At 52.7% G+C, this 25,147-nt stretch overlaps 2 pseudogenes; both read right to left on the reverse strand.

Annotated features, from left to right (window-relative positions):
• Window positions 1–1,897: 1,897 nt before the first annotated feature.
• Window positions 1,898–7,315, reverse strand: LOC128837241 (perforin-1-like; annotated as a pseudogene).
• Window positions 7,316–17,056: 9,741 nt separating this feature from the next.
• On the reverse strand, window positions 17,057–24,012 carry LOC128837326 (perforin-1-like; annotated as a pseudogene).
• Between the last annotated feature and the right edge of the window lie 1,135 nt (window positions 24,013–25,147).

Consider the following 25,147-nt stretch of genomic DNA (forward strand, 5'->3'; position numbering starts at 1 on the left):
AATCCCCTTAGAGGTAAAATTCCTCCTATCCCCTCCTGGATCCCTTGGCAATAGCAGTGTCTTGCAAATATCAGTGTTGGGATATTAATGCTCCCCTAAAAACACTGCCCATCTCCCTGTATCTCTTTCCCACCCACCCCACTGTCCCCGACAGAAGCCATTTGCTTTAACTGGATTTAGCCACATTATACTGGATTCCCATTGCAGTAAATTCGTCCAGCTATCTCCCCGTCTTGCCATGCCTCGCTACCCTCCAGTCCAGAGCTCCCCCTAGTGTTCCCAAGCGTGTATTGCAGCCACTCATTTCTACTCTACATCTGGTTCCAGCCCACTGAGGTTGGAAAAATGACAAGGCTTTCTGCTGAGAAATTTGCTTTCATAAATGTTTACTGAAGCAGGGAGATACACTTGCAAGAATTCAGAGATCTGGAATCCTATCAGAAGCAAATCATTTTGCCAAGGAGCTCCAAAGCTGCATGGTAATTTTCCAGGCAGGAGATATTTAACTTGAAGTCAGTAGGGTTCAGAGTTAACAACCCTCATTCACCAGTTAACTGCAGAATGGCATTTTTTATCTAGGATCCTACCGATGCAGAGAGGGGTGAACCAGGAAGATGCTTTAACCCCCAAATTAGGGGAATATACCCTTCCCAATGTGACCACAATGCAGTGCCCTCTCCCTGAGCTTGCTGACAGGGGGAATCAACAGCCTTGTGGCATGACGTCCTTGGTTTAACTCTGATTCCTACCCATGGCAAATGATATATCAGCATCACTGCTGATCATCTGAGCATGGAACATTCAGCTGGTTGGTGGGTGGGGCCTGCACATTCAGGATGAGATAATTAACCCCAAAGCTGGTAGGTAATTGTGGAAAGCAAGAGAAATGACTGCTAGGGAACAGCCCCCTAAGGAATCTTCCCTCCAGGAGCCCAGCCCATCTGCTGGGTGTTTAGAACTTGCCCATCGCTGGAATATCTTCAGGTTTCTGCAGAGGGTTAATCCCTGATGCCACAATAGGACAGGGGCGGAGCTTTCCTCCTCATGATCTCTTTTCAGCTGGGTGCACTAGACAGGTAATTACAGTGGGTGGATGGATACGTGGGGTGGTGGATGAGTTGCACTGCCAGCACATATGGGTTGACTGGATGTACTTGACATTCATTGGTTGGTTGGTTGTACTGGCTACACGTGTTGGTTTGATGTACCTAAGACATTAGTTGGTTGGATCCACCAGATGCACTAGATACATACGGTGATTGGTTGGCTGGAGGGATATATTGAATTAATTGGATACATTGGTTGAATTGGTTGGAAGGTTGGCTGGATACATTTGTTGGTGGCTGGTTACATTGGACAGCCTGAACACATTCGTTGGTTGGTTGGGTGGTTGGCTGGCTTTTTACATTGGATGCGCTAGATAAAATGTATTGGTTGTTTGGATGCACTGGATACACTCATTGGCTGGTGGTTTGCTGGCCAAATATGTTGGATAAAATAAATGCAACAATTGGTTGGTTGGTTGGTTGGTTGGTTGGTTGGCTGGCTGGCAGTTGGCTGCATGTGGGAGCCGGATAGGTTGGATGCAGTAGGTACATACCTTGGTTTATTGGTTGGATGGATACATTGCATGACTGGAATCATGGGACACACTGGTCTGATGGATCTGGAATGGACGGTTTGTGGTGGGATGTTTTCCCAGAGGGAGCTGTGAGGATGATGGGCTCACAGGAGCAGACAGTCTCTAGTGGCTTAGGAGACACCGATTCCCGAGCAGGAGTGACAGTATGAAGCTCAGCATCATCAGCAAAGCGGAAACTAGGAAACGCTCTGGGGACAGGGAGCGCTAGTGACCAATGCACACCCATGCCCCTTTGTGAGTCCCTATCTAAGGGGCTCACCAAAAGGTCTCCGCCTCTTTCCCCTTGGCTGCGCTCTGCTGGGGTGGCTGGGAGACATAGTCCAAGCAGCTTCGACCCCCGAGGTGGAGCCCACAGCGCAGGCTGTACTGGAACCAGATGCGGCCATGTTTAAGGTAGCAATCCTTCTGGTGAGGTTCCCCAGCCTCCAGCGGGATGTCGCAGCTTCCCAGCTTTTCAACTGTCAACGGGTCTTTGTCCCAGACCTGGACACGGATCTTGCTGGTGCTGGTGAGGTGGACGGTACCGAAGTCCAACTGGACATTCCAGACGGGATTGTTGTTGTCCCGGATGGTGTTGGTCTGGCTCTCCCTTCTCTCAAATAAAACCTTGACAAAGGCATCTGTAGCGCTAAAGTAATCCCCCCACAGGCCACTGGCCTTCTTCACTGTCACCATCAGCTTCCCCAGGCCGCGCTCCCGCGAGCAGCACATGGTGTTGGTTATGGCATCCCCGGGGCAGACGCAGGAGCAGGGGTCGTGGGTGCTGCGTTGAGTCCCCGGAGGGCAGCTTCGGGTGCAATTCCTCCACAGGGCCCTCTCACGGATGTACTCACTGACTGCCTGCCTCAGCGCCTCCCGCTTGGGGTCGTCCTGCTCCACCAGGATGTGGATGGGGTGCAGCGAATAGGACACCAGGCCAGGGCTGGCTTTGAGGCTCTCAATCCAGGCCGAGAAGACCTTGGCATCACTGCTGGAGAAGAGCATGTCAGTCGTGCTCTCTCCTCCCTCCACCTCCACGTGGCGCTCCCGATACGTCTCATGGAAGCTCCCCTGGACCTTCCCCTTCTTCTTCTCCTCCTCGCACTTGCTGTACCCACCTTTGACCGAGCCCATTCCGATACTCACAGACGCCTCCACGCTCAAGCAGTCCTTGATCTCGTCGTCGGTCAAGCTGCTCATTGCCGCTTCGCAGACCCGCACGGCCGTCACGTCCCGCGCCCGGCCCCCCAGCTGCAGCTGGGACATGTAGTGGGTGCCGTAGTTGCTGATTAGCTGCTGGTACTCCACCTTTGATTTGCTGTCGTACTGGCCCGGGAGGTTCTCCAGCGCCAGAGTGAAATGGCTGGTGAGCGGGGGCGTCTGGCTGACCCGGAACCTGGTCAGGGACACAAGGTGAGGAGTGTGTTCAGCCCGGTGAGTCAGCTGAGGTCATTAGCTGTGCGTCCTAAGGCCCCAGACAACCCACAAGCACCGATCTAAGCAGGTGGCTCCTACTCAAAGCAGCCACCTAGTCTGCTGAACCTCACGACCTTCTGGGGATACTGCCAGCTGCTTGATAGTTCTGACAGACGTCCCCCGCTCTGGCCATGGCAGGTCTCCGGGCTGTCCTGACACACAGGACAAGAACATCCCCCATAGCTGTCCGGCTCCAGGTGGGAGCCGGCGCCTTCTAGAGGGGAAGGACTCCTTGTCCCATTCCCTGCTCCCTTCCTAGCCAGCCAATCCCCCACCCGGGGACCAGATTGAAGCCGGCTCCCCCCTAGCAGAGACCCTGCTCCCCAGTGGGAGCTTGAAGGCCGGCTTAAAATGGCCCGCAGGCCGTAGTTTGCCTACCCCTGATCTAGGGGTAGTGTATAGGGTGCTATACTGCTGCCTGATCCCAGTAAGGGGGCATTTAATGGGATAACCTCTCCCCAGCCCCACCTGTCGTATGAAAGGAGACTAGAGGAGCTTGGGTTGTTTAGTCTGACAAAGCGAAGGCTGAGGGGGGATATGATTTCTATCTTCAAATATATCAGAGGGGTTAATACAAGGGAGGGAGAAGAATTATTCCAGCTTAGTACTAATGTGGACACGAGAACGAATGGATACAAACTGGCCGGGGGGAAGTTCAGGCTTGAAATTAGACGAAGGTTTCTGACCGTCAGAGGGGTGAAATATTGGAACGGCCTTCCGAGGGAAACGGTGGGGGCGACGGACCTGTCTGGTTTTAAGATTAAGTTGGATAAGTTTATGGAGGGAATGGTTTAATGGTAAAACATAGTAGCCAAGGAAAACCAAGCAATGGTACATGAATAGCATAATGGCCAAAAAGGGTCAGTCTAGAGACTCTTGCCTATATGCTCGGGGTATTACTGATCGCCATATTTGGGGTCGGGAAGGAATTTTCCTCCAGGGTAGATTGGCTGAGCCTCTGGAGGTTTTTCGCCTTCCTCCGCAGCATGGGGCAGGGATCACTAGCAGGAGGGTCTCAGCCGATTGAAGTCACTAAAACACAGGATTGGGGACTTCAACGGCAGAGTCCAGGGAAGGGTCTTGCGGCCTGCAGCATGCAGGGGGTCAGACCAGATGATCATAATGGTCCCTTCTGACCTTAAAGTCTATGAGTCTATGAGTCTATGAGACAGGAAAGACTCTATGTCCCTACCCTCCCTCCCCCCGAGCCTGCCAGTCCCCTTGTTCTTGGCCTGGATCAGAACCAGCACCTTCTAGAGGGAAAGGCCCTGTATATCTGTGTGGTGTTGCTGTAATCCCAATTTCAGGTGAGTCCTCCTGACCCAGGCTGGCTCTCACCTGTAATAGCTGCAGGACACCTCGTGGCTCGCAAAGCTGTATTTGTCCATCCGCGTGTGGTCTACCAGGAAACTGGCCAGTTTGGAATGTGATCCGGCCAGCTCCACCTGGACATTAACCTTGGGCTTCACAGGCACGTCCAGCCCCACCTTCCAATCGTTCTGCACCGCGGACGCTGCCGACTCCATCATGGCCATCGCCGACTGCTGCACTGAGCTGCTCAGCTTCCGGCGGCACGAGACGCGGACCCGCCAGTCCACCGCAGCCAGCGGCAGCCTCTGCCACTGCCCTCCCTGAAGTCGGTTCCGGCACAGGGTGCAGGTGCCGTCCTCGTGCTGCCAGAGGCTGCTGTCAACCAGATAGGCCCCCTTCCTGCCCATCGTGGTCACATCAATGCCCTCACCAATCAGGCTGTGCCCGGGAACGAAGGCCGTGTGCTTCTTGCATTCATTTTCCGTTCTTGTGTGACAATTGGAGGTGGCCCCAGGGAAGATGAAGAGGAGGAAGAGGAGGAGGGGGATGAAGGCACCAAATCTGGACATGACTGATATCATGGGTTCCCCCTCCCAGGAGGGGTCTTCGGCCTCTGAAGGCCCTAGAGGGAGAGACACAGAGAGATTCAGAATTAGTGACAATGCAGTGGCAGGTTATCCATAGGTTATCTCTATTCTAGAAGCAGAGCCATCCATCTATCACCTACGACATCAGCCATGTTTTATTGCACACCTAAGAAAACTCTTGGCTCTAGGAAACCTGGAGGCTTTACACAAATGACGTGATGCCTCATTTGCACGTTTGACTACAGATTATCCAATTTGCATCAATTCATTCCCCTCCTTGTTTTCTAGATGTTGTAATATCGGCACTAACTACGAGGAGGAGATATAGTTTCACATGGCCACTCTACAGCATGCAATAATGGGTCATTGCAGTTCCTGAATGGGGCCACTAGAGGGCGGTGCTATGTGGACAGAGTCCGTGGCTTGTAATTAGTGAGCCAATTCAGTGACTGGGTGTGGCCACTAGGGGGCAGTGGAAAGCCACACAACCTGTGGTTTGCAAGTGGTGGCTTTTATAGCCAGTGAGAGCAGAGGGAGCTTGGGCCACGCTAGACATGACTGGGCTTGCCGTAGACACTGCTGGGGCCCCCTTGTGGCCACACTGAGTGGTGGATTTGGTTATTTTTAACCACTGATGGAGGGTCATTTTCTGGGGTTTCTCATGGTCAGCATCAGCCCCAGTGTCTGGCACTGCCACCTTTACACTGCGACTGCTGGGGAAAGACGGCAGGAAACCTACTGCCCGGAAAAGGCCCTTGGGCTCATCTCCACCCATATCCTGCCCCCTCCCTGCCACCCGAGAACAGACCCATGGGCCCATCTACTCTGGTAGCCTGTCCCCTTCCTTCCGCCCCAGATGCTTTGACCACCTCCCCCTTCTCTCTGTGTCCCGCCTCGTACTAACCACAAGGGATGCTGTGTTAAATGTAGATTTGAATTGTGTTCCACTTGGGTTGGAGCTGTACAGCAATGCTGGCTGTGGGAGAGCAAAGGGTGACAGCTCTGCATCCTGTGACAGTAGGAGGCTCGGACTGGGAGGGGACAGTAAATGTTTGACCTCACCCCAGCAGAACCAGGCAGGAAAAATGCACTTGAATATTGACTGGTCGGTTCTGCCCAGCCTCCAGCCCCCAGGCCCCTGCAAGCCGAGCCTCAGGGTTCCCTCCCCCCCGACCCACTCTGGCAGCGCTCCTCAATCCCCACCTGCTGCCCCTCTGCTTTGTTGCCAATAGAAAATTAAACAGCCTGAAATTTCAAGATGCCCCTGATATGAAAGGTATCAACTATGTAAATTAAGCTGAGTGGCAACGTGGTCTAGTGGCTGGAGCACTGGTTTGCGAGTCAGGACTCCGGGTTCTATTATCGCTCTGGTGGGGGAGTGGGGTGAAGTGGGTTAGAGGATGGGGGGCAGGGAGTCAGGACTCCTGGGTTCTATTGTCACTCTGGCAGGGGAATGGGGTGAAGTGGGTTAGTGAGTCGGGGGCAGGGAGTCAGGACTCCTGGGTTCTATTACACTGGCAGGGGAGTGGGGTGAAGTGGGTTAGAGGATGGGGGTGTGTGGAGTCAGGACTCCTGGGTTCTATTGTTGCACTGGCAGGGGAGTGGGGTGAAGTGGGTTAGAGGATGGGGGGCAGGGAGTCAGGACTCCTGGGTTCTATTGTCACACTGGCAGGGGAGTGGGGTGAAGTGGGTTAGAGAGTCAGGGGCAGGGAGTCAGGACTCCTGGGTTCTATTGTTGTACTGGCAGGGGAGTGGGGTAAAGTGGATTAGAGGATGGGGGGCAGGGAGTCAGGACTCCTGGGTTCTATTGTCACTGTAGCATGGGAATGGGGTGAAGTGGGTTAGAGCAGGATGGACTGGGGACTATAATCTTGGTTGAGGTCTGTGCAGCACCCGGCGTGACAGGGCCCCCAATCTCAATGGGTGGGTCCATGCAGTACCCCACATTAGGGGACCCCCGATATCAGTTGGGATGGGTTTGTGCAGCACCCAGAGATGGGGTCCTCAATCTCCGCCGGGGTTTGTGCAGCACCCGGCGCGATGGGGTCCCTGATCTCAGTCGCAGTCTGTGCAGGGCCTGTGTGCAATGAGTTTCCCAATATCAGCTGGGGTTTGAGCAGACCCACCCATCACTCACCTGCCTCAGGAACCGAGCGGAGGTATATTTCGGCTGAGGAATATTTTGGCCCTGAGGTCTGTCGGCGTCCCAGGCTGGGCTGTGTCTCTGCTGGGAGAGATGCACTTTGAAGTTGACCAAGGCACCGCACGAGGTCTCCTGTGTTCTCAGTGTCTCAGCCGTCATCACGCTCCCCCCAGCGCTGAGCTCCTGCCCCCATTTGCACCTACAGCCACAGCCATTGGGCAGGAAGCTGTGGTCAGCAATTGTTCCACCCCTTTGTTGGATCAAAATGTTTTGTACAGTGCATGGCTTGTGCGGTATCATTTAAGAAGTCTTGATCTGTTGAACATTAATAACCTGTTGAATGGTGAGTGCTATCATTGTAGGTGAAGTTATCAAGTATTGAAATATGTTTGCTTCTGAAATATGTGGTAAGTGGGAAATGCTCACAGCCAGTCTTTCAGTGACAACAAAGGTGCAAGAAACAAGACACGTTTACATCAGGATGGGCCAGACCCCTGTTGATGGCCAATCAGAAAGAATCCAGAATGCCAGTGACATTGCCACTTGGCTTCTCTCCTCCCGCATCTCAACATCGTTGGGAAGACAAAGACTTTGAACGGGGGAGCTTGGTCCCAGGCTGAGAGGGGAATCCAGCCTGTGTATAGAGAACTGTCAACTGTCACCCAGTGGGGTGTGAAAAGTTCTTGAATTCAAATCTTCTAAGTTTAACTGGCTAAGCAATTTAGACTGCGATTCTCTGTTTATGTCTTGTGTAACCAACTTTGACCTCTGGGTTTATCACTTGTAATCAACTAAAATCTCTTTCTGCAGTTAATAAACTAACTTTAGTGTTTTATCCTTACCAGTGAGTTTACCGAGAGGGCTTGGGGAATCGGCTCAGGCTACAAAGCCTGGTGCATGTTCACTTTGCTTTGACAAAGTGGCAAACTAATTAATGAGCTTGCACTGTTCAAGAGAAGGTCTTGAGCTTAGTAAAATGGTACATTTCTGGGGTGCAAGGCTGGGGTGATTTGCTGATGTCTGTCTGTGTATAATTGAAGCATTCAAGCAATTTAGCTGGGTGTCTCCTTGCCTGTTGTTGGCAGAGTGAACTCAGCCCCTGGAGGGGTTGGCTGCTTGTCACCGGCAAAGCATTGTAAGAGATAACCCAGGTTCGCAAGTTAAGCGGGCACCACGGTGCACCAATTTGAGTTTCTACCCTGGGGATCCAGTCACAGGGGGCAGTACAGAGACATGGGAAATAAATTGGGGAGGGTCCAGTAGAATTCAGAGTTACACCCCTTGGAGGAGGGGCCCAGGAGCAGCAAACACCGTGCCCTCTTGGGGAGAGGGGGCAGCTATGGAAGTGGAGTCCCACCATCCCTGGGAGCACAGACCCACACACCCAGGACTGGAGTTGGATGGAAGGGACACCAGAGATGAGAGAGACACTGCCTTCAAGTCTAGAAACATGACCCCAGGAGAGGAGGAGCCTCTGGGAAGAGCCCCAGAAAGGTTGAGGAGCACCAGGGCATGGGAATCATGCTCTGATGAGGGTATCACACAGCCACACTTTGTCTGCGAGGGGGTGTGGCATGGGATCATACAGCCACCTCCCATGCGGTTCAGGAAGGGGAGGGGCTTAAGCAGGCAGCTGAGGGGGGCGGGTGAGTGTGAGTCTGCCCATTTCAGGGAAATAGGCCACCCCAGGTCCAGCCCCGGGGAACAGGACTCCTACTTTCTGGCCCGTGCTATGAGATGGGAGTAGGATAGAGTCTAGTGGGATAGAGTAGCAGGGTTGGGAGCCAGGACTCCTGGGTTCTCTCCCGTCTCTGGGAGGGGGGGAATCACAGAAGCCCCCAGGCTACAAAAAGAAGTCTTTATTTCATATTCTTTTCACAGCATCAGCCCGAGCCTGGTTTACAAAGAAACTTAGGCCGGTGGTTACCATGAGCTTCCCTTAACTGTTAAGTCCAAACCTGAAGCCCGACAATCCCGTCCAGCCCCCCCTGCACCTCTACACCACTGCACAGCAGGGAATCAATGAATTGCTCTCACAGACTGCTCCACTTCCCTCCAGCAGGAGCAAGGAGCAAGGAGCCTGAGGGGAATCAGAGGGCCATGGCAACGTGGGGAGGTGCCAGAGGGGGTGGGCCCTAGTGGCACACAGAGCCAGGCCCCCAAAGAGGGGCGAGGGGCCCCAGTGGTGCAGAGAACCACCCCCCTAGAGAGAGGAGGGGCCCCAGCAGCACACAGAGCCGCACAGCCTAGAGGGGGTGTGGGGCGCAGGTTGGCGCAGTCGGAGAAGCCCTTGCTGCACTCAGGGCAGGGGAAGGGGCACAGGCCGGGGTGGAGCCACTTGTGCTTACGCAGATTGTAGGTCAAGGTGAAGCCTCCTCACACTCGGTGCAGGTGGGTGCCCCGGGGCCTGCCTTTGGGTGCTACCCCATTGGTGGCACCACAGTGTCACTGGAGGCGGCCCCGCAGAGGCGGCAGCCATACCGGGAGCGGGTAAAGCACCGAGAGCAACCGCAGGGGTGAGAGCGGGACTGGGAAACCAACAAATACTCAGGGGCTGGGGAGGGGCAGGCAAAGTAACCAAAAACTCCTAATGGGCCAAGTCAGAAGCGGGGAGGGAAGCAAAATGGCAGCAAGGGGAGGGCGGGGCAGGCAGCAAAAGGAAAGGGGGCAAAATGCTGCAGGGAAGCTGGTGGGCTTAGCGGGGGGGGGGGAACCCACTCAATAAGATGAGATGAATTTTTGCACCGCCGCACCACCACCACCACTGGCCCTCGGTTCTATGAGAAAAGCAACACTACAAGACACCTGTGTTGGCCCCTGTGACTCATTGGCATCACCGTGTCCTGATCCCCCCCCTTCATCTCGGCTCCACCACCTGCCATGGGGCTCCCACTTGTGCCCATCCCGCTCTCCTTCCCAGGACGCTGCAGCATCTAGCTGATTCATGCTCTGCCTCTCCTAGCCCCAGGGGAATGGGGAAGGGCTGAGGCCAGGGGACAGTGAGATGGAAGCGGGCGTGCCAGCTAGGGCCATGTACTCTTCAGGGGCTTGCTCTGAAACCACTGGGTGTGTGGTGGGGCGGGAGGAGGCTATGGAAAGATCCTCTCCAGTCCACCATGCTGTGATATTATTGGCATGAACTGTGACCCTATAGATCATTGTTGCAACCAGAGTCCTGTGGTTGGACCAGGTCTTGTACAGAGGAGGTCAAGTCAGGTGTCCATGGAAAGGATGTAGTTTGCTGGTTATGATTATGCTGTCTGCATGTGTGTATCATTTTTGTATTTGAAGTTACAAATATTGGCTATGCACTTGTATCTCAATGTGTTTGATTCTAAGTAGCCTCAGGGAAGCATTTGGTCAGCTTCTTGAGAAAGGACTACTCTAAGTAAGTGCCTGTCATAAATATAAAGGGAAGGGTAACAACCTTTATGTATGCAGGAACATAAATTCCTCCTGGCCAGAGGTACAGAATCACTTACCTTTAAAGGGTTAATCAGTTCAATTAACCTAGTTGGCACCAGACCAGAAGGACCAATGGAGAAAGAAGATACTTTTAAATCGGGGGAGGGGAGGTTTTGTTTGTGCTCTTTATTTTGTTCCCTCTTGGGACAAAGAGAGAGACCAAGCAGGTAAACCAGCTCCTAAAAAGATCCTGATCTGATACATCTAAAAATTACAGAAGTTGTAAGTAATAGCAAGGAAATGCATTAGATTAACTTTTGTTTTAGCTTGTGGATTTTCCCTATGTTAAGAGGTAATTTTATTCCTGTTTTTGTAACTTTGAAGTCGAGCCTAAAGGGAAATCCTTGTGTTTTAAATCTTTTTATTTACCCTGTAAAGTTATCTTCCATCCTGATTTTGCAGGTGTGATTCTTTTACTTTTTTTAAAATAAAATTCTTCTTTTAAGAACCTGATTGATTTTCAGTGTCCTAAAAACCAGGGATTTGGTCTGTGCTCACCTTGTTAACCTATCGGTTGTTATATTATTCTCAAGCCCCACCCCCCAGGAAAGGGGGTGAAGGAGCTTGGGGGGATATTTTGGGGGAGATAGGGCTCCAAGTGACCCCTCCCTGAATGTTTGTTTAAATCAGTTGGTGGTGGCAGCAATACCGTCCAAGGACAAGGAAAGGAATTTGTGCCTTGGGGAAGTTTTTAACCTAAGAAGGTGGAATATAAACTTAGGGGGTCTTTCATGCAGGTCCCCACATCTGTACCCCAGAGTTCAGAGTTGGGAGGGAACCCTGACAGTGCCCAATCCAGAAACAGTTAACTGACAATGGACTTTGGGAGATGCCAATCCACATCTGAGCTTTCCTGGGAACGTTCAAACCAACATGTAACCAATGGCATTGGCCTGCAAAAGGCTGAATCATTCATGGACATGTGATTTGCCCAGGTGGCTACAAACTCTGTCTTGTTGCTGTGATTTTCACAGGAGGACAAGGGGTTTCCGGCCATAAGAGGAAGAATATAAAAGGCCGTAGAAATTCCTCCATTTTTTCTTCAGCTGGCTCAAGAGATGGCCTCTCCACCCACAAGAGATGCCTGAAAGAAACTGGAACAACGGACAGTAACTACGGGGGTGTGAGTGATTGCTGGACCCAGACTAGGAAGAAGTCCAGTCTGTGAAAGAAGCTTATTGGAACATCTCTGGGGGTGAGATTTTATCTGTAATCTGTTTGTTAATGTATTAGGCTTAGACTTGCATGTTTTGTTTTATTTTGCTTGATAATTTACTTTGTTCTGTCTGTTATTACTTGGAACCACTTAAATCCTACTTTTTATACTTAATAAAGTCACATTTTGCTTATTAATTAACCCAGAGTAAGTAATTAATACCTGGGGAGCAAACAGTGTTATAGAGGGCAGACAATTTATGAGTTTACACTGTATAAGCTTTATACAGAGTAAAACGGATGTATTTGGGGTTTGGATCCCATTGGGAGCTGGGCATCTCGGTTCTAGAGACAGGAGCACTGGCTAAGCCATTTTCATTTAAGTCTGCAGTTTTGGGGCTCGTGGTTGAGACCCTGGGTCTGTGCTGAAGTAGATTAGCGTATCTGGCTCAACAAGACAGGGTTCTTAAGTCCCAAGCTGGTAGAGAAATCGGGCTCACAGGTAGTCTCAGCACATCAAGTGCCAGTCCCAAGGGGGTCTCTGTGACCTAACCCATCACACATGCATCACAACCACATTCCCCCCTGCTCTCCGGAGGCTCCCCATCTCTCAGCCTCTGCACCAGGATCCCAGCCTTCATTCCAGGGGCAGGTCAGGAGCTCAGCCAGCCACCCCCCAGAAAACACCTTCCATGCTCTGTCAGAACTGACCTGCAAGATGCATTTTAGCGGATCAAGTGTTTGGGGGCTGCACGAGTCCAGGCTGCCACCTGCTGGAGGGAATCGGAGCTGCACCATTAGAGGAGAACTATTACTCTAATTCCCCAGCCCACGTAGCCAGCCAATCCTCCTGCTCTAGGGCCAGATCAGAGTCATGGGCAAGATCAGAACCAGCGCCCCCTAGAGGGAAAAGGCCCCATGTCCCATTCCCCAGCCTCCTGAGCCAGCCAATCCCCCTGCTTTAGGGCCAGATCAGAGCTGAATCCCCTAAGAAGGAAAATTCCTCCTATCCCCTCCTGGATCCATTGGCAATAGCAGTGTATTGCAAATATTAGCTGGGAGATATTAAGAACCCCTAATAACACCGCCCATCTCCCTGTATCTCTTTCCCAGTGTGGTGTTTCCCTCTGGTGTTATCTGGACAGGTGATCTGCTAGGTCACTCCAATCCTTGACTCTGGGAGCCAGCCTTACTCTGCTCTGCTGTGAGAACTCCCACTCCTGGGCTGTTCACACACACATTCTGGCTGCTCCCAGCTACTCACGACTGAATGACACTAGCCAATATTGCATTAAGTAAAAGATACCGTAGCCCATGAAAGTAACAGGCACTGTAGGTCAGTGCATCGTACGTAGCAAACACAGATTCCTATTAACATTGGAACCACTGCACTTCACTCCCATGCAGGGCACCAAACATTAGTGGTGGCTTTCAGCCTCAAATTGCTCCCTCAACACATCCCTAATCCTTGCAGCCCTGCGCTGGGCCCCTCTAATAGACCTGCTCTCTGGTTGTTCAAATTCAGCCTCCAGGTGTTGAACCTCTGAGGTCCATGTCTGAGTGAATCTTTCACCCTTCCCTTCACAAATGTTATGGAAGGTACAGCAAACAGCACGCGGATATAACCGTGGGGATGTTGTCATCGGCACGGTCCAGCTTCCCATACACACAGCGCCAGCGGGTCTTTATACAACCAAAAGCACACTCCACAGTCATTCTGCACCGACTCCTTGCTGCTGTCAAGGCTCCCTGTTTACAGTTTCATGAGCCATGGCATTAAAGGGTAAGCCGTGTCTCCAAGGATCACAATGGGCATTTTGACTTCCCCTATGGTGATCTTCTGGTCTGGGAAGAAAGTCCCGGCTTGCAGTTTCCTGAACAGGCCTGTGTTTCGAAAGATGCGTGCGTCATGCACCTTTCCGGGCCAGCCTGTGAAATGCTCCCGGTGATCCGGAAGTGCCCCTTCTGATTAATGTACTCGGAGGCTAGGTGGTCTGGTGCCAGAATGGGAATAGGCGTGCCATCTATCACCCCTCCACAGTTACGGAAACCCACTTGTGCAAAGCCATCCACAATGTCACGCACGTTCCCCAGAGTCACAGTTTTTCTGAGCAGGATGTGATTAGTGGCCCTGAAAACTTGCATCAACATGAGTCCAACGGTCGACTTTCCCACTCCAAACTGGTTAGCGACCGATCGGTAGCTGTCTGGAGTTGCCAGCTTCCAGATTGCAATAGACACCTGCTTCTCCACCGAAAGGGCAGCTCTCAATCTCGTGTCCTTGCTCCGCAGGGTGGGGGCAAGGTCATCACACAGTCCCATGAAAGTGGCTTTTCTCATCTGAAAGTTCTGCAGCCACTGCTCGTCATCCCAGACTTGCATGACGATGTGATCTCATCACTCAGTGCTTGTTTCCCGAGCCCAAAAGCGGAGTTCCACGGTGGTGAGCATGTCTGTGACTGCCACAAGCAATCTCATGTCGAATGCGTTATGTGAGTCGACATCATCCTTGGACTCCTTGCTGTCAGTTTGTAGCTTAAGGAGTAACTTCACTGCAATTCGTGACGTGCTGGCGAGACCCATCAGCATATTCCTCAGTAGTTTGGGCTCCATTCCCGCAGACCGAAAGGGAAGACAGAGCGTGCAGTACAAAAACCGTTGAAGGATGGCGCCAAATGTGGACTGAAGCACAGGTATTGCTGGGATGCGAAGCGATGCATTACGGGGCCTTGGGACAGGACCCAGAATACCCTGCACCTCCTCCCCTTCCCAAAAGCCACAGTGCCAGAATGGGAAGAGGGGCTCTGTGGGATAGCTGCCCATAATGCACCGCTCCCAGTGCCGCTGCAAGTGCCGCAAATGTGGCCACACCAGTGCGCTGGCAGCTGTCAGTGTGAACACACTGCAGCGCTTTCCCTGCTGAAGTCTCCAAGGGCTGGTTTAACTCCCAGCGCTCTACATCTGCAAGTGTAGCCATGCCCTAAGAAATTATTTTGTTGTTGCCTAGGCCAGTGTCCTTTGTTCCTGTGAGGCTGGGCTGGGTTTCTCCCATCCATGCCCTGATGAGGTGTGAACTGCCTCTCTGCTCTTGGAGAGTTTTTGCCTGGGCTTGCTTTAAGCCATGAGGATACATTTTCTGCCTCATAACGATATACATGAAATTACAACCTATAATCTTACGATAACATTACTGTAACAATTACTATAACATCACTATAGCAACCATGCGCAGAGCATCATAAGCCTTCCAAAGACACCCAACATGACAAACTTTGCATTGGATACCACACAATTATTTTATAAAGATGAACATAGAGGTGCTGGGTGTTCCCCTGAGGTACAGAGCATCATACCCACCCATCCCACTCTGTCCCCAACAGAAGCCACTCCCTTTGACTGCCATTAGCCACATTACACCGGATTCCCCATTGCAGCAAACTCATCCAGCTGTCTAGCTCCCCTGTCTTGTCACACCTCGCTCCCCTCCAGCCCAGAGCTCCCCCTAGTGTTCCCAAGCAGCTGCTCATTTCTACTCTACATCTAGGTCCAGCCCACTGAGGTTAGAAGAATGACAGGACTTCCTGCTTAGAAATTTTATTTCACACATGTTTATTGAGGCAGGGAGATACATTTGCAAAGATCCAGAGACCTGGAATCCTCTCAGAAACAAATCATTTTGCAGTGGTACTGCAAAGCTGCATGGCAGTTTTCCAGGCTGGAGATCATAGAATCATAGAATATCAAGGTTGGAAGGGATCTCAGGGGGTCATCTAGTCCAACCCCCTGCTCAAAGATATTTCAGTTGCAGTCAGTAGGGTTCAGAGTTAACCACACCCACTCCATCAGTGAGGTGCACCATCGAGCTTTTGATCTAGGCTCTCAACAGATGCAAGTAGCAGTGAGAGAAGAAGAAGCTTTAATCCCCAAATTAGGGAAAATTAGCCTTTCCCAAATATCAGGGGGTAGCCGTGTTAGTCTGTATCTACAAAAACAACAAGGAGTCTGGTGGCACCTTAAAGACTAACAGATTTATTTGGGCATAAGCTTTCGTGAGTTAAAACCTCACTTCTTCGGATGCATCCGAAGAAGTGAGGTTTTAACTCACGAAAGCTTATGCCCAAATAAATCTGTTAGTCTTTAAGGTGCCACCAGACTCCTTTCCCAAATGTGATCCCAATGCAGTGCCATCTTCCTGAGCCTGCTGACAGCTGGAATCTATAGCTCTGTGGCATGTTCTCCTGTGCGTTAACTCTGAAGCCTAGTGAGAAGGAGTGATATGTCATCATCTTTGTTAACCATCTGAGCAGAGAACATCCAGCTGGTTGGTGGATGGAGCCTGTGTATTCATGATAATAGAAGTATCCCCAAAGCAGCTGGGTAATTGTGAAAAGCAACAGAAACAACACTTAGGGAACAGCCCCCTAATGAATCCTCCCCCCGGGACCCCGGCCCATCTGCTGGGTGCTTCGAACCATGTCCACCCTGGAGTATCTTAGGGTTTCTACAGAGGGTTAATCACTGAAGCCACAATAGGACAAGGCTCAGATTTGCATCTTATCCCTTCCTGTAGAAAAAATCAGTTTTCAAGTGGATATACTAGACAGATAAATACAGTGATGGCTGGATATATGGGGCTGTGGATTGGTTGCCCTGCCTGCACTGACTGGTTGGTTGGGTGTACAAAGGACATTCATTGGTTGGTTTGTTGCACTGGCTACACAGCTTGGTTGGTTGGCTGGATGTACTTTAGACCTTAGTTGGTTGGTTGGTTAGTTACACTGGATGCACAAGATCAGTAGTTCTCAACCCGTGGCCCGTGGGCCACTTGTGCACCAATCAGCCCACAGCTGCAGCCCATCGTGAGGGTCGTACAGATAGTACATATGCAGTGTGGATGTGGCCAAAATAACACATAGAGAGCTGCATATGCAACCCCCAATGCAACCTCCCCTGCATATGCAATCCACAATGGTAAAGAGGTTGAGATTAGGTATGCAGTAGGTACATACATTAGTTTGTTGATTAGATGGATACATTGGATGGCGGGAATCATTGGACACACTGGTCTGATGGATCCGGAACGGGCGGTTCATGGTGGGATGTTTTCCCAGAGGGAGCTGTGAGGATATCGGGCTACAGGAGCAGAGAGTCTCTTATGGGCATCGGAGACACCGATTCCCGAGCAGGACTGACAGCATGAAGCTCAGAAGTGTCAGCAGAGCAGGAACTAGGAAATGCTCTGGGGGACAGGGAGCGCTAGTGACCAGTGCACATCCATACCCCTCTCCAATCAAGGGCTCACCAGAAGGCCTCTGCCTCTTTCCCCTTGGCTGTTCCCAGCTGGAGTGGCTGGGAGACATAGTCGAAGCAGCTCCGGCCCCCGAGGTGGGGCCCACAGCGCAGGCTGTACTGGAACCAGATGCGGCCGTGGTTCAGGTAGCAATCCTTCTGGTGGGGCCCCCCAGCCTCCAGCGGGATGTCGCAGCTTCCCAGCAGGTCATCGTCCCACTTGTTGTCCTCGTCCCAGACCTGGACACGGATCTTGCTGGTGCTGGTGAGGCGGACAATACCAAAGTCCAAGGGGACGTTCCAGACAGGATTGTTGTTGTTCCAGATGGTGCTGGTCCGTATCTCCCTTCTCTCAAAGAAGACCTTGACGAAGGCATCCGTACCGGTAAAGTAATCCCCCCACAGGCCACTGGCCTTCTTCACTATCACCATCAGCTTCCCCAGGCCGCGCTCCCGTGAGCAGCACATTGCGTTGGTCATGGCATCCCCGGGGCAGACGCAGGAGCAGGGGTCGTGGGCACTGCGTTGAGTCCCCGGAGGGCAGCTTTGGGTGCAATTCCTCATCAGGGCCCTCTCACGGATGTACTCACTGACTGCCTGCTTCAGCGCCTCTCGCTTCGGGTCGTCCTGCTCCACCAGGATGTGGATGGGGTGCAGCGAATAGGACACCAGGCTGGGGCTGGCCTTGAGACTCTCAATCCAGGCTGAGAAGACCTTGGCATCACTGCCTGAGAAGAGCACGTCAGTCGTGCTCTCTCCTCCCTCCACCTCAACGTGGCGCTCCTGATACGTCTCATGGAAGCTCCCCTGGACCTTCCCCTTCTTCTTCTCCTCCTCGCACTTGCTGTTCCCACCCTTGACCGAGCCCATTCCGATACTCACGGCCGCCTCCATGCTCAAGCAGTCCTTGATCTCGTCGTCAGTCAAGCTGCTCATTGCCGCTTCGCAGACCCGCACGGCGGTCACGTCCCGCGCCCGGCCCCCCAGCTGCAGCTGGGACATGTAGTGGGTGCCGTAGTTGCTGATTAGCTGCTGGTACTCCACCTTCGATTTGCTGTCGTACTGGCCCGGGAGGTTCTCCAGCGCCAGAGTGAAATGGCTGGTGAGCGGGGGCATCTCGCTGACCCGGAACCTGGTCAGGGACACAAGGTGAGACGTGTGTTCAGCCCGGTGAGTCAGCTGAGATCATTAGCTGTGTGTCCTAAGGCCCCAGACAACCCACAAGCCAAGGTCTAAGCAGGTGGCTCCTAGTCAATGCAACCACCCTGTCTGCCGAACCTCACGACCTTCTGGGGATACTGCCAGCTGCTTGATAGTTCTGACAGACGTCCCCCACTCTGGCCATGACAGGTCGCCGGCTGTCCTGACACACATGAGAAGAAAATCCCAGATAGCTGTCCAGTCCCACATAGGAGCCGGCGCCCCCGAGAGGGGAAACACCCCTTGTAGCATTTCCTGCCTTCCTAGCTAGCCAATCCCCTGCCCTGGGACCAGATTGGAGATGATGCCCCCTGGAGGGGAAAGGTCCTGTGCCCCATTCCCCATTATCCTGAAACAGTTCCCCATCCTGGGGCCGGATTGAAGCCAGTGTTCCCTAGAGAGGAAAGGTTCTGTGTCCTATTCCCTGCCCCCCTGAGCAAGCCATTCTCCCACCCTAGGCCTGGATCAGAGCTGGCGCTCCATAGATGGGAAAGGCCCTGTGTCACTGTGTGCTGTTGCTGTAATCCCAATTTCAGGTGAGTCCTCCTGACCCAGGCTGGCTCTCACCTGTAATAGCTGCAGGACACCTCGTGGCTCATGAAGCTGTATTTGTCCATCCGCGTGTGGTCTACCACGAAACTGGCGAGTTTGGAATGTGATCCGGCCAGCGCCACCTGGACATTAACCTTGGGCTTCACAGGCACGTCCAGCCCCACCTTCCAGTCGTTCTGCACCGCGGACGCTGCCGACTCCATCATGCCCATCGCCGACTGCTGCACCGAGCTGCTCAGCTTCCGGCGGCACGAGACGTGGACCCGCCAGTCCACCGCAGCCAGCGGCAGCGTCTGCCACTGCCCTCCCTGCAGTGGGTTCTGGCACAGGGTGCAGGTGCCGTCCTCGTGCTGCCAGAGGCTGCTATCAACCAGATAGGCCCCCTTCCTACCCATCGTGGTCACATCGATGCCCTCACCAATCAGGCTGTGCCCGGGCACGAAGGCCGTGTGCTTCTTGCATTCATTTTCCGTGCTTGTCTGACAATTGGAGGTGGCCCCAGGGAAGATGAAGAGGAGGAAGAGGAGGAGGGGGATGAAGGCACCAAATCTGGGCATGACTGATATCATGGGTTCCCCCACCCAGGAGGGGCCTTCGGACTCTGAAACCCCTAGAGGAACAGACACAGAGAGATCCAGAATTAGTGACATCCACCAACCACCCACGACATCAACCATATTTTATTGCACACCTACGAAAAGTCTGGGCTCTAGGAGGCATTACACAAATAACATGATGCCTCATTTGCATGTTTGACTAAAGATTACCTAATTTGCATCAATTCCCTCCCCACCCTATTTCTTAGCTGTTGGGGGAGGGACAGCTCAGTGGTTTGAGCATTGGCCTGCTAAACCCAGGATTGTGAGTTCAATCCTTGAAGGGGCCACTTAGGGATCTGGGGCAAAAATCAGTATTTGGTCCTGCTAGTGAAGGCAGGGGGCTGGACTCAATGAACTTTCAGGGTCCCTTCCCGTTCTAGGAGATAGGATATCACCATTAATTTAATACCAGCACTAACTACGAAGAGGAGTTATAGTTTCACATGTCTACTCTACAGTGCGCAATATAATAATGGGTCATTGCAATTCCTCAGTGGAGCCACTAGAGGCTGGTGCCAGGTGGACAGAGTCCGTGTGGTGGCTTTTATAACCAGCGAGAGGAGCAGGAGCTTGGGCCACGCTCGGCGTGACTGGCCTTGCCGTAACAACTGCTGGGGCCCCCTTGTGGCCATGCTGAGTGGTGGATTTGGTTATGTTTAACTACCGGTGGAGGGTCATTTTCTGGGGTGTCTCATGGACAGCATCAGCCCCAGCGTCTGGTGCTGCCACCTTTACACTGCGGCTGCTGGGGAAAGAAAGCAGGAAATGCTACCGCCCTGGAACAGATCTTGGGGCCATCTAACCCAGTATCTTGCTCCATCCATTTTGCCCTGGATCAGGCCCACGGGCCTATCTAGCCCAATATCCTGCCCCCTTCCTGCCACCAAGAGTAAACCCATAGAATCACAGAATCATAGAACTGGAAGGGACCTCGAGAGGTCATCTAGTCCAGTCCCCTGCACTGTAGGCAGGACTAAGTATTGTCTAGACTTTCTCTATCAGGTGTTTGTCCAACCTGCTCTTAAAAATCCCCAGTGATGGAGATTCCACAACCTCCCTAGACAATTTATTCCAGTGCTTAACCACCCTGACAGTTAGGAAGTTTTTCTTAATGTCCAACCTAAACCACTCTTGTTGCAATTTAAGCCCATTGCTTCTTGTTCTATTCTCAGAGGTTAAGAAGAACAATTTTTCTCCCTCCTCCTTGTAACAACCTTTTACATACTTGAAAACTGTTCTCATGTCCCCTCTCGGTCTTCTCTTCTCCAGACTAAACAAACCCAGTTTTTTCACTCTTCCCTCATAGGTCATGTTTTCTAAACCTTTAATCATTTTTGTTGCTCTTCTCTTGACTTTCTCCAATTTGTCCACATCTTTCCTGAAATGTGGCACCCAGAACTGGACACAATACTCCAGTTGAGGCCTAATCAGTGTGGAGTAGAGCGGAAGAATGACTTCTCGTGTCTTGCTTCCAATACTCCTGCTAATACATCCCAGAACGATGTTTGCTTGTTTTGCAACAGCGTTACACTGTTGACTCATATTTAGCTTGTAGTCCACTCTGACCCCCAGATCCCTTTCCGCAGTACTCCTTCCTAGGCAGTCATTTCCCATTGTGTGTGTGCAACTGATTGTTCCATCTGGAGTACTTTGCATTTGTCCTGATTGAATTTCATCCTATTGACTTCAGACCATTTCTCCAGTTTGTCCAGAGCATTTTGAATTTTAATCCTAACCTCCAAAGCACTTGCAATCCCTCCCAGCTTGGTATCATCCACAAACTTTATCAGTGTCCTCCCTATGCCATGATCTAAATCACTGATGAAGATTTTGAACAAAACTGGACCCAGAACTGATCCTTGCGGGACCCCACTTGTTATGTCCTTCCAGCATAACTGTGAACCACTGATAACTGCTCTCTGGGAACAATTTTCCAATCAGTTCTGCACCCACCTTATAGTAGCTCCATCTAGATTACATTTCCCTAGTTTGTTTATGAGACGGTCATTCAAGACAGCATCAAAAGCCATACTAAAGCTTTACTAAAGGGACCATCTAGTGTGATATCCTGTCCTCTTCTTTCCGCCTCAGATGCTTTGAGAACCTCACACTTCTCTGTGCGTCCCTCCCCGTACTAACCACAAGGGATGCTGTGTTAAATGTAGATTTCAATTGTGTTCAACTTGGGTTGGAGCTGTACAGCAATGCTGGCTGTGGGAGAGCAAAGGGTGACAGCTCTGCATCCTGTGACAGTAGGAGGCTCGGACTGGGAGGGGACAGTAAATGTTTGACCTCCCCCCCAGCAGAACCGGGCAGGAAAAATGCACTTGAATATTGACTGGTCGGTTCTGCCCAGCCCCCAGCCCCCAGCCCCCAGCCCCCAGCCCCCAGCCCCCAGGCCCCTGCAAGCCGAGCCTCAGAGTTCCCTCCCCCCCGACCCACTCTGGCAGCGCTCCTCAGTCCCCACCTGCTGCCCCACTGCTCTGATGCCAATAGAAACTCAAACAGCCTGAAATGGCAAGATGCCCCTGGTATGAAAGGTATCAACTACGTCAATGAATTATCAAAAGCTGAGTGGCAACATGGTCTAAGATGCCACAAGTACTCCTGTTCTTTTTGAGTTCTATTGTCGCACTGGCAGGGGAGTGGGGTGAAGTGGTTAGAGGATGGGGGGCAGGGAGTCAGGACTCCTGGGTTCTATTGTCGCACTGGCAGGGGAGTGGGGTGAAGTGGGTTAGAGGATAGGGGGCAGTGAGTCAGGACTCCTGGGTTCTATTGTCGCTCTGGCAGGGGAGTGGGGTGAAGTGGGTTAGAGGATAGGGGGCAGTGAGTCAGGACTCCTGGGTTCTATTGTCGCTCTGGCAGGGGAGTGGGGTGAAGTGGGTTAGAGGATGGGGGTGTGTGGAGTCAGGACTCCTGGGTTCTATTGTCGCTCCAGCAGGGGAATGGGGTGAAGTGGGTTAGAGAATGGGGGGCAGGGAGTCAGGACTCCTGGGTTCTCTGGTTGCTCTGGCAGGGGAGTGGGGTGAAGTGGGTTAGAGAATGGGGGGCAGGGAGTCAGGACTCCTGGGTTCTCTGGTCGCTCTGGCAGGGGAGTGGGGTGAAATGGGTTAGAGGATGGGGGTGTGTGGAGTCAGGACTCCTGGGTTCTATTGTCGCTCTGGCAGGGGAGTGGGGTGAAGTGGTTAGAGGATGGGGGGCAGGAAGTCAGGACTCCGGGTTCTATTGTCGCACTGGCAGGGGAGTGGGGTGAAGTGGGTTAGACAATGGGGGGCAGGGAGTCAGGACTCCTGGGTTCTCTGGTCGCTCTGGCAGGGGAGTGGGGTGAAGTGGGTTAGAGGATGGGGGGCAGGGAGTCAGGACTCCTGGGTTCTATTGTCGCACTGGCAGGGGAGTGGGGTGAAGTGGGTTAGAGAGTCGGGGGCAGGGAGTCAGGACTCCTGGGTTCTATTGTCGCACTGGCAGGGGAGTGGGGTGAAGTGGGTTAGAGGATGGGGGTGTGTGGAGTCAGGACTCCGGGTTCTATTGTCGCACTGGCAGGGGAGTGGGGTGAAGTGGGTTAGAGGATGGGGGGCAGGGAGTCAGGACTCCTGGGTTCTATTGTCGCACTGGCAGGGGAGTGGGGTGAAGTGGGTTAGAGGATGGGGGTGTGTGGAGTCAGGACTCCTGGGTTCTCTGGTTGCTCTGGCAGGGGAGTGGGGTGAAGTGGGTTAGACAATGGGGGGCAGGGAGTCAGGACTCCTGGGTTCTCTGGTCGCTCTGGCAGGGGAGTGGGGTGAAGTGGATTAGAGGATGGGGGTGTGTGGAGTCAGGACTCCTGGGTTCTATTGTCGCTCCAGCAGGGGAATGGGGTGAAGTGGGTTAGAGAATGGGGGGCAGGGAGTCAGGACTCCTGGGTTCTATTGTCGCTGCAGCAGGGGAATGGGGTGAAGTGGGTTAGAGAATGGGGAGGTGGGAGGGGGTCAGGACTCCTGTGTTCTATTGTCATACTGGGAGAGGAGTGAGATCAAATGAGTTAGAGCAGAGGGACTTGGGACCATGATCTAGGTTCAGGTCTGTGCAGCATCCGGTTTGACAGGGCCCCAAATCTCAATGGGGGGGGGGGGGATCTGTGCAGTTCCTAGTATTAGGGGGCCCTGATCTCAGTTGGGATGGGTTTGTGCAGCACCCAGAGTGACGGGGTCCCAGATCTCGGTCAGGGACTGAGCAGCACCCGACATGATGGATCCCTGATCTCCGCCAGGGTCTGTGCAGAGCCCAGCATGATAGGGTCCCTGTACTCGGTAGGCATCTGTGCAGGGACCGGCACGATGGGGTCCCTGAGCTAGGTCAGGGAATTTGTAGGGCCTGGCATGATGAGGTTCCCAATCTTGGCCAGAGTCTGAGCAGACCCACCCATCACTCACCTGCCTCCGGTATATTTCGGCTGAGGTGTATTTCGGCTCCCGGGCCTGTCGGTGGCTGGGGTTGGTCTGTGTCTCTGCTGGGAGAGACGTGCTTTGAAGTTGACCAAGGCACCACAAAAGGTCTCCTGCGTTCTGAGTGTCTCAGCCATCATCACGCTCCCCCCAGCGCTGAGCTCATGCCCCCTTTTACACCTCCAACCACAGCCATTCGGCAGGAAGCTGTGGCCAGCAGTTGTTCCACCTCTGTGGTGGATCAAATGCACCTACCCTGGGTCTCGACCCAGGGAATGAGGTGCTAGAGAGGCTGAAAAGGAACACACAGTGAGACAAACCCCGATTCACTGGGGCCAGAACTGCGTGCCTGGAGAGAGCACCCCATGCTGAGCCCCCCACCCTGCAGCACAGCGCCTCCTAGTGCCACACTGGAGCATTGGAATGGGTTACCTAGGGAGGTGGTGGAATCTCCTTCCTTAGAGGTTTTTACGGTCAGGCTTGACAAAGCCCTGGCTGGGATGATTTAGTTGGGAATTGGTCCTGCTTTGAGAAGGGGGTTGGATTAGATACCTCCTGAGGTCCCTTCCAACCCTGATATTCTATGATTCTATTATTGGGGCCAGCACTGCCTGATGTGGGGGAGTACACGCTGCTGAGCCCCTACCCTGTAGCACAGCGCCCCCCCAGTGCCACACTGGGGCCACCACCTCGTTTCTCACGGACCCCACTCAAAATACAGAGAAACCCCATCAATAGCAATGGAATCAGCCCAGGATTCTCATCACTGGGTAAATCCAGAGCAAGCCCAATGCCCTGGCCCTGTGGGGCAGGCTGTGGGGGAGGTGGGGAAATTGGGCACTGGGGGGTAAGGGGGGGTGATGACCCTGGGTTGCTGTAGAGCAGGTTTGAGGTTTCCTTCTCTCTCTCTCTCTTCCCCCGTGTTTTGTTCTATCCACCCTTTCATCCCCTGGGACTCCAACCCCAGAGTCCCACAGCAGCCGCTTTGCTGCTCCCATCAGGGGATTCTGCTCACTACATTTCCTAAATTTAGATACAAAAATGATACATGTGTCCATATAGGATAATCATATTCAGAAAATCATATATTTTCCAATGACACCTCACATGACTTATCTTGTACAAAATGCATCATAATAATGCCATAATCATATCATATTAATATTACGATGACAAATATGGGCTGCAGCGTCACACCCATGGGTCCAGCGAGCCCAGTACCGTACCCCAACCCCACCACTCCTGATCACACCGATAGTCCCATTTGGTCCGGTATCCTTCCCCCTCCAGTCCACCCTGGATTAGACCCATGGGCCCCTCAAGCCTGCTCT

Source organism: Malaclemys terrapin, chromosome 4, assembly GCF_027887155.1.
Source record: "Malaclemys terrapin pileata isolate rMalTer1 chromosome 4, rMalTer1.hap1, whole genome shotgun sequence".
NCBI classification, from domain to species: domain Eukaryota; kingdom Metazoa; phylum Chordata; order Testudines; family Emydidae; genus Malaclemys; species Malaclemys terrapin.